Source organism: Arachis hypogaea, chromosome 11, assembly GCF_003086295.3.
Source record: "Arachis hypogaea cultivar Tifrunner chromosome 11, arahy.Tifrunner.gnm2.J5K5, whole genome shotgun sequence".
In the NCBI taxonomy this organism is placed as follows: domain Eukaryota; kingdom Viridiplantae; phylum Streptophyta; class Magnoliopsida; order Fabales; family Fabaceae; genus Arachis; species Arachis hypogaea.
This window is the reverse complement of record NC_092046.1, coordinates 32856519-32866037: the sequence shown is the minus strand read 5'-3', so window position 1 is coordinate 32866037 and position 9519 is coordinate 32856519. Positions and strand designations below refer to the sequence as shown.

General features: G+C 34.7%; 1 long non-coding RNA gene across 1 annotated transcript; it reads right to left on the bottom strand.

Annotated features, from left to right (window-relative positions):
• Window positions 1-7248: 7248 nt before the first annotated feature.
• On the bottom strand, window positions 7249-7924 carry LOC140176509 (uncharacterized). The gene is made up of 3 exons (XR_011868114.1): window positions 7768-7924; window positions 7618-7672; window positions 7249-7539 (listed from the first exon to the last, which is right to left on the bottom strand). It is a non-coding gene; the product is annotated as an uncharacterized lncRNA (long non-coding RNA).
• Window positions 7925-9519: the final 1595 nt, after the last annotated feature.

Genomic DNA, 9519 nt, shown 5'->3' with positions numbered 1-9519 from the left:
TGGCGCCGTTGCCGGGGAATTGCAAACGTGTGCCTTATTATTGTTTATTGTAAATATTTGCTTTTTGCTTGTTTATTTGTTTTTATTTTTGCCTTTTCGTAAATTAAGAGGTTATTGGTTTTTATTTAGTTATTAAAAATTTTTCAAAATTTTTTTTTCTTGGTGTTCATCTTGATCTTCAAGTTGTTATTCGTGTTCATCTTGACCTTCAAGTTGTTCTTAGTTGTTTTCTTCGTTTTGATCTAAAAATTTTCAGTTTGGTGTCATTTTATTGTTTTTCTCTTTCCTCATTAAATTCAAATTTTCAAAATTTAAAACTCAAATTTCAAATTTCAAATTTCAATTTTCAAAATTCAAATTTAAAAATTTAAAATTAAAATCTCAAATTTCAAAATTTAAAATTTCAAAATTTAAATTTCAAAATTTAAATCTTTTTCAATAAAAAATCATATCTTTTTCAAAATCTTATCTTATCTTATTTCAAAAATCAAATTTCAATATTTAAATTTCAAATTTCAAAATTCAAATTTCAAAAATTTAAAATTCAAAATTTCAAATTTCAAAATCTAATTTTCAAATTTGAAAATTTAAATTTCAATAACCTTTTAATTTCAATTTGTTTTTATTTTTCGTTTTTAAATTTTTATTTGTTATCATGAGTTCTCACCCCCATCGCTATGAGTCTGGTTACAATTATGTTGCAGGAAGAAGAAATTACAATGAGAACAGGCATCAAGGTTGGAACAATCAAAGATGGGAGGAGCCACAAGGATTTGATCAACCCTCTTGGCGACAACCACCTCCAATGGACTATCAACAACCACCACCATATGCCTATGAACCCTTTCCTCAACATGACTTTGGACCACCAAACTCACAAGCCCCTTTACACCATTTACCTCCATATGACCCTAACCCACATCCACCATACCAACCACCCTATGAACCGAATGATCCATACATAGATCCACCCCAACCTCCATTGGATAACAATACACTCATCTCTAATATCATTGGTCTCACCCCTACACTCCAAAATCTTATATCCCGCATGAACCAACCTTCTACCTCCAATATTCAACCCTCAAGCTCTAGTGCACTTCCTTTTCAACCACATAATGATCTTTTCATCCCATCACCACCCTTCATGGAAGAGCACCCACATCCATCAATCCAAGAGCAAGATGATCTCAATTATGCTATTGATATGGAACAGGAAAGAAGGAATCATCTTCGCGAATCCATACTTCATAAAGAGCTAGAGGAGACCCTACGGGTAAAGGTAGGAGAGACCCTTGAAGATGAAAGAGTAGTTGAAAGGAGTTGTCATGGAAAGAAAATCATCGAGGATGAGTACGATTTTATACTTAAACAACTGGACAAAGCAGCAATTATTAAGAAAGAAGTGGTTGCAGACTTAAGAGATGTTGTACCTCCATTGGAAAGTCCAGTCACAGAGCCTCCTTCCACGGTGTTAGATGTTGATGTTAAGGAGAGCATACAACCTCCAAGGCAGATCATGGTTGAAGACTTTGTAGAGGTTGATCAAGAGATGGAGATTAAAGAAGAAGCACAACCTCCCATGACCTTGGTGAGCAATAAAGAAGAGATTGAATTGAAGGAAAGCTACCAAGAGGACGAGGTTAAAACTGAAGAAGCTTGCAAGGAGGTGGAAATTGTCAAGGAAGAGCTTAAGGGAATGGAGCTTGAAATCTCCGTGCCAAACTTGTTGGAGACCTCTCCCCCAAAGCTATTACCATCCAATACAACATTCAAGTGGGTAAAACTCTTATCCTTAACTTTTACTTTTCCACTTGAATATGGTTTACTTGAGACAGATGGTCAACTTAGAGCTCTTTGTGGCATTAAGAGTAAGAGGAAGATGGTCAGTGGTAAATTTTGTCTTGCAAGATTCATTATAGTTGGAAGCTTTAAGTTTAAACGCAAAGGTTGGTGTAGAGCTCAATTGAATGGGTCTAGGATGTTGTTTGGCTGCTTCAGTGAGAATTTAGACTGCGTACCACCCGGTTGGAACAAAGATGATCAACAAGAAGACAGGTGCAAAAGCAAGAATTGGGACCCCGGAATTCATTTTTGCAGTCAACACTCTTGGGGCCTTGTCACTTGCTTTGACTTGCTTGAAGGCTTTATACGCCTAGTTTGGGACCCCGGAGGTTACTGGAAGTACAAACAATTGTGGAGATTCCTGGATCAGTACAAGCACAAGCCACCATAATAGGGAGCTCACCAAGTGTCCAACTTAAGGACTTTAACTAAAAGTGCTAGGTGCGAGACAACCCACCATGGTATGATCGTTCCTTTTTCATTTTTTATTTAGTTTTATTTGTTTTTGAGTTTTATTTTATTTTATTGTATTGAACCTGGAGTTTTGCATAACATTCATATTAGCATTGCATTCTGCATACTGCGTTATTAAAAAAAATTGCACGCGACGCGATAGCATGCCCCACGCGCCCGCGTCGCCAGTGCATTTGGAAGAAAAGAAAATTGAACAGAGCGTCACGCGAGAGCGTGGCTGGAGGCGTGCCTTTGGCACAAATTGATCCACGCGACCGCGTCAACCACGCGGCCGCGTCATTTGAAAAATAGCCTCCCACGCGTCCGCGTCGCCCACGCGAACGCGTGCTCCAACAAATCGACGTAAAAGGGGTGTATGGCCGAAAGTTGTGCTGGAGTAGGGCTGGACTCGTGCTAGAAGCCCAAGTCCTCCCACGCGAACGCGTCACCCACGCATCCGCGTCATATTGGAAATAAGGCCATCCACGCGATCGCGTCCACCACGCGATCGCGTCACCCAAAAATTTGGCAAAAAGAATTTTACACAGAGAGTTGCGCGACCGCGAGGCTGCCCTCACGCCAATCGCACAAATAAGGCCACGCGATCGCATGACCCACGCGTCTGCGTCACTTGATAATTATTGCACCACGCGACCGCGTCACTCACGCGTCTGCGTCGCCTGCGCCGCACAACTCATCCAAAGCAGCGCCAATTATCTTCTCTTTTCTTTTCTAATCCTAATTTCTTCTATCTTTTCTTCTTTCTTTTTTACTTTATTTCTTTCACTTCTCCTTCCTTTTCACCTTCATTCTATTTTACTTAATTTATTTGCATATTTCATTCATTGCATCTTAATTTTGTGCATATTTTTCTTTTCTTTTCTAAATTCATTATTTTACCTTTGGTGTTAATTTTCTTATTTAACTGTTGCATCTTCTCTTGAATTATTTTGGGTGCTTAGTGACTTGTTTTATTTTGGATAGGTAATATTATTTATATCAATGCCAATCTTTTATACCTGTATTACTTTTACATTGACATGAATTTATATTATCTCTCCTTACCCACACTCTCTTCCCTATTTTTGCAAACTTTTGCATTCTTGATTTGCCATGTACTTCTACTGTTTTCTCATTTGCATGTTGTAGCTACCATGTAATTGAGACCCTCATTATCTGGCATTAACCCAACCATATTTTATTTTATCTTTATTTCTGGGTTACTGTTCTTCTTTTTCTCTTCTTTCAGGCTGACCACCGAAGACAGAAAAAGGGAGAAACTCCTAAAAGGGGAGACAAACAAGTCCATCTGCACAATCCTTGAAGAAAAGCATCAGTTGGAATAACCCGTCCACCTGCACATCTCAGCATGCACCGAGGACGGTGCAATCTTTAAGTGTGGGGAGGTCGATACCGATCTCCATGGGTTAGTTACTCTTCTATCTCAACACCAATGGTTTATTTTCCTTGTTAGTTATTGCATTTGCATGTTTGATTGCATGCTTATTTGATTTTGTGCATATTTTACCACTTGGTTGAAGTAATATTTTCTTTTTCAAGAAACCTTTTAAGAGCATTTCACTAATTTGAATAAAATTTAATGTTACACTTGTTTGAAGAAATATTATACTGGAACATGGTTTAGAGCTCGAACACACAAAATCTGTGAGATTTTTGAGCCTATTTGAATTGGTTGCATTTTACCAACCAATATTTTATTTTTGGTGTGTGTTTTTCTCTCTAAAATTGTGATCTTTGTCTTGCTTAATTCTATATTTCTATAGTTTGATGTATGCATACACTTACATGATTGAGGCCTTTGTTTCACTGAGCTTACATACCCATATGGCCTTACCCTTTCATTATTCTTTGCAAACCAATGTTGAGCCTATTATACCCCTTTGTTCTTTACTTTAGCACATCATTAACTCTAAGCGGAAAACAATAATGTCCTTAATTTGAATCCTTGGTTAGCTTAGACTAGTGAGAGTGCTCATGAATTAAGTATGGAGAAAGTTGAATTTGGAAACATTTGGTTTGAGAATTGAGTATGTTAGAATTTTCTGAAAATGTGAAAAAAAATGTTTAGGACATGATTCATGCATCCAATAATTTAATCATATGCATTGAGAAAAAGAAAAGAAAAGAAAATATATATATATATATATATATATATATATATATATATATATATATATATATAAAAGTGAAAAAAAAGAGCAATTAAGCAAAAAGGGGACAAAATGCCCCAAAGTAAGTGGTGAAAGCAATGCATATGTACTGTACTTGAAATTAGAATGCACGAATACGTGGAAAACATGGTTAATGGATAGTTAGATGTGATATTATGATTACATGGATTGTCTAAAGTTAGGTGGAAAGTTTAAGTTAATTAAGGATTCAGATTTTAGTCCACTTGGCCAAATACAATCCTACTTTGACCCTAACCCCATTACAACCCTTAAAAGACCTCTTGATATGTGTATCTGTGCATTAAATTTATGTTGATTGTTAGATGAAGAGCAAGCCTTAGAAAGCAAGGTTAGTAGAGAATTGAGAGAGTCGGACCTTAAACACTTGAGTGATTAGAGTGTATACACTTCCGGTGAGGGTTCGACGCTCGATTCCTTGTTCCCGGCTTTCATGAGCTATTTTCTTCTTGCAAGTATATTTGTACTCTATTTTGTAATTTGAATTAGTGAAATCCAATTCATATTTGTTCTTGGAAGATTTATTTACTTTTAACCAAGTAGGTAGAAACATTTTGCATGTAGTTACATTCATATAAGATAGGTTGCATTTCATACATTCTACCATTTCTCTTCACTTCTTTTATAGCTTCTCTTGAGCTTAGCATGAGGACATGCTAATGTTTAAGTGTGGGGAGGTTGATAAACCACTATTTTATGGTTTATCTTATGCTTAATTGAGTGGTTTTTATCAACTCTTTACCCATTTATTCATACTAATCGCATGCTTTATGTTTTCTTTCCAGATTTTGTGCTATGATTGAAAACATGCTTCTTTGGCCTTTATATTGCTAATATTAATCCTCTCTTATCACCATTAGATGCCTTGATATGTGTGTTAAGTGTTTTCAGAGATTACACGGCAAGAATGGCTTAGAGGATGGAAAGGAAGCATGCAAAAGTGGAAGGAATACAAGAAACTAAAGGAACTGCTAAAGCTGTCCAACCTGACCTCTCTGCACTCAAACGGTCATAACTTGAGCTACACAGGTCCAAATGATGCGGTTCTAGTTGCATTGGAAAGCTAACGTTTGGGGCTTCGATTTGATATATAATTTTTCATAGTTGCACCGACGTTAGGCGATGCAAACGCGTGAATGACGCGCCCGCGTCGTATCTGCGAATTGCAATCCGCGCGAACGCGTGGACGATGCCTCCGCGTCACTTTCCCGAGACCTGAACGTAACAGAAACCGCTGGGAGTGATTTCTGAGATGTTTTTGACCCAGTTTTTAGCCCAGAACACACAGATTAGAGGCTATAAAGTGGGGGAATGCATCCATTCATAATCATGCTTTTCATAATTCACTTTTCATAATTTAGATGTAGTTTTTAGAGAGAGAGGTTCTCTCCTCTCTCTTAGGTTTTAAGATTAGGATTTCTCTTAAAGGATTTAGGATTCAACTCTTCATCAGGTTCAATATTTTTTTTACTTTATATTTATCTCTTATTTTCAGATACTTTAATGCTTGTATTAGTTATGTTGCCTAATTGGCTTATGAACTTTTCCATGTTAAGATTTGAATATTTTATTTAATATAATTGAGGTATTTCAGATTTATCACTTCTTCTATTGTTTGTTATTAATTAATGTTCTAAGTTGGATCCTAACTTGATTTTAGAGTTGATTAATATTCGGAGACCCTTGAGTTGAATTACTCAAGAGTTAAATTGTAATTGGGTTTATCGTTGGCTGGCTCTCTAGTCACTAACACTAATCCTTCCCAAGGGAGAGAATTAGAACTTGTGAATAGAAGTAGACTTCCAACTTACTTGACTTTCTTTTACTTTACTTGGTAAAGGATAACTAAGTAGAAGCAACCTTCAATTATCAATCGATCTTGAGAAAAATCCAACAAGGATAGAACTTCCGATTAATCTTCTCCGGGTCAAGGTTTTTAATTTAATTACAATAAAATTTCTTATTTATTTTTATTGCTTTAATTTATAAATATACCTGTGTCCATTGCCCAAACTCCAAAACTCCAATTTACAAACTCATAACCAATAATAAGAACATACTTCCCTGCAGTTCCTTGAGAAGACGACCCGAGGTTAAATACTTCGGTTATCAATTTATTTAGGGGTTTGTTACTTGTGACAACCAAAACGTTTGTAAGAAAGGTTGATTGCTTGGTTTAGAAACTATACTTGCAACGAGGATTTATTCTGAATTCTAAACCATCAATCTTCAGTTCTTCACATACATTTTATAAAAAAATTTAACTAAGTTGAAAACATGCAGAATTTCAATTTTGAATCCTAAACTTCCGACGCGCATAACTTTTTTGTTTTAAATCATTTTTCTTCCGTTCTTCAAACGGCGTAAACTTCACGGACCCAATTTTCATTTGAAATAAGTTTGAAATAATTTGGGATCTAGAAGCCAACTTATGGCTCACCGAAGTTCGGCTAAAAATCAAATTTTTACAAAGTTTACCAAACCTCTATTTTCACCAATCTCATAACTCAATACCAAAACTCTAAACTTTTTGACAGCATCTAAACATACCAATTCACATTTCAATGTTCAATTCATTCCATATTATCCTAATACACAACTCCAATAAGCATAGCATCTTCAACTCACAATCATATACTCAACTATCATCATCATGGTTCATCATTATCAACAATTTACAAATTTCCATATCATCAACCCATTCCCAAATCAACAATACAATTCAACAAATACCACGACATCTATAACACAAGTCCTCATTATCATCAATCATCATTACACATTATAACAAGTTCAACCTTTCACTGAAGCCACTGACATTTATCAATTTCACCATGTTCAGCTTATCCTAAGTTGTTTAGCCTAAGTTTTCACGACACCGTACATATTATATACGAGAGGCCGATTTCTCTCCTATGCTCGAAACGCCACAAATGACCACCGTTGCATAAAACCCAAAGCTCCAAATCTCTCCAAACAGAAAATTTAGCTTTCAACTCAACAAATTTGCCACCGATACATATAATTTCATCTAATATCATATAAACACCACTAAATCAATATAGGGTTTGCTATATACACAATTTCACAAGGTTTAAAAATTTCTCACCTTATCAACGGTGAATTGGGACAAGGCCCAGTGATTCTGCACTACTTGAGCACACCTAACATCATTAAATCCAAAATCTCAAAGTCCAAGAACCTAATATTTTTGAATTTAAGGAGAGAGATACTGGGAGAGAAATAGCTGTTTTCTTACCAGTTGTTGGGTGGGTTTCGTAGAGAATTTCGAGAGAAACGTGTGGCTGCTGACGGCTCATCAATCGGAGTTCCGGATCAAAAGTTATTGGTGATTTAATATTGTGGTGAATAATGCCAAACCCCATTCTTCTCTTCTTCTTCTCAGCTGGGTGGAGTTCAAATGGGGAGAGATTTGTGGCTGAAAAGCCTAACTTTGGGTTTATATATGTTGAGCTTTGGACCCAATACGGGCTCGGTTCGGTTCGGTTTGGTCTATTTGGTTCAATTTTGGGTCAAATTTTTTAAAATTAGTGTCACATTTCTTATTTTAATTTTCTCTATCTCTTTAAACTATAAAATTCTATTTTCTAATTTGCTAGAAAATAATTAATTTATTTGCTAGTTATTTACTAATTTCTCGAATTTTACACGCACCGTTTGAAATTAGATCGGATTGGATTGGATTGTTTAAAAAAATTTAAAATTTAAGTTTACCAGTGAATTTACCGTGGGTTAAATACGCCGGTAGTTATTAATTTAATTATTATTAAATTTATCGAGAGATAAATCTAACGATAAAAATTATTGATAAAATTTTTTTGTTGATAATTAGCAGCGGATGAAAAAATCTGCCTATTGTTAGATTTATTCTAACGATAAAGAATTACCAGTGGATATTGTTAATAAATTCACCAATAAATCCAATAATATCCAACAAATTTTTTGTAGTGTATAATTGAGTCTCTATATTAATTAAAAATGTTTAATCATCAACTCCTTGCTAGTTGTGATTTTTTAGAAAAACATGCAATAATTTTAGATTATTTGCTTCTAGAATATTTCACAATCAACCTTAAATCGATTACAAAAACAAATATTCCAAGAATATTTCGTATCTTTTAACAAAATCATAGTTAACAAGGGCCAAATTGACAATTTTTTCAATTTTTATCTGAAATATAGAGATTCAATTATAAATATTTAACTCGTAAAAAATTAATTAAAAATTTAATAATATTATAAGAATCGATAAAATAATTAAGCTTATTAAATTGGAGTTTTATGTTTAAATTAAAACATTTTAATCAAGTTTACAAAAACAAAATGGCATGATGATCTAATTCTGGGTCTTTTATAAAATATCCCTTTTTATATCTAGTGTATTTTATCATGTAAAAATAATTTTTTAGAGGTTTAAAATATTGCTTTCCTTTTTTGAAATCTATTTTATTAAAAACTAAAATTTCCAAAGTAACCAAGCAATAACGAAGGTAACAACCATGGTGAAAAACTGCAGGCAATTAATATCTTAAAGATTCCGATATGTGGGTCCCCTGTAAGTTGGATTAGCTAGAGACGACAATTTCCACCCAAAATACTTGATGTTGATAGTTTAAGGCCCAAGCAGTGACACTTAGTTAAAAAAGAGAGAAATATTTTTAAAAAAGAAAGTTACTTGCTTGGCAATCCTTACCCCTCAAATCAAAACGTATGGGCATCTCAAGTACAGAACTTCATGTATAATCAGATTATATAGCATCGAACAATACGGAGGTAGATCATATCATACAAGCACCACTAGGGTTAGTTTGATGATAAATAAACAAAGGTGGAAGTACAAAAGATTATTCCTTCATGATGAGTGGTTGATACTTGAAACCCCATCCTTAAATTATCCAAGCTACAAATATCATGGTTGGGTTGGATATGAGTGGACATGCAATGTGTATTATTGTATCAAATTAGTAATTACTGACTTTAATTAGTATCC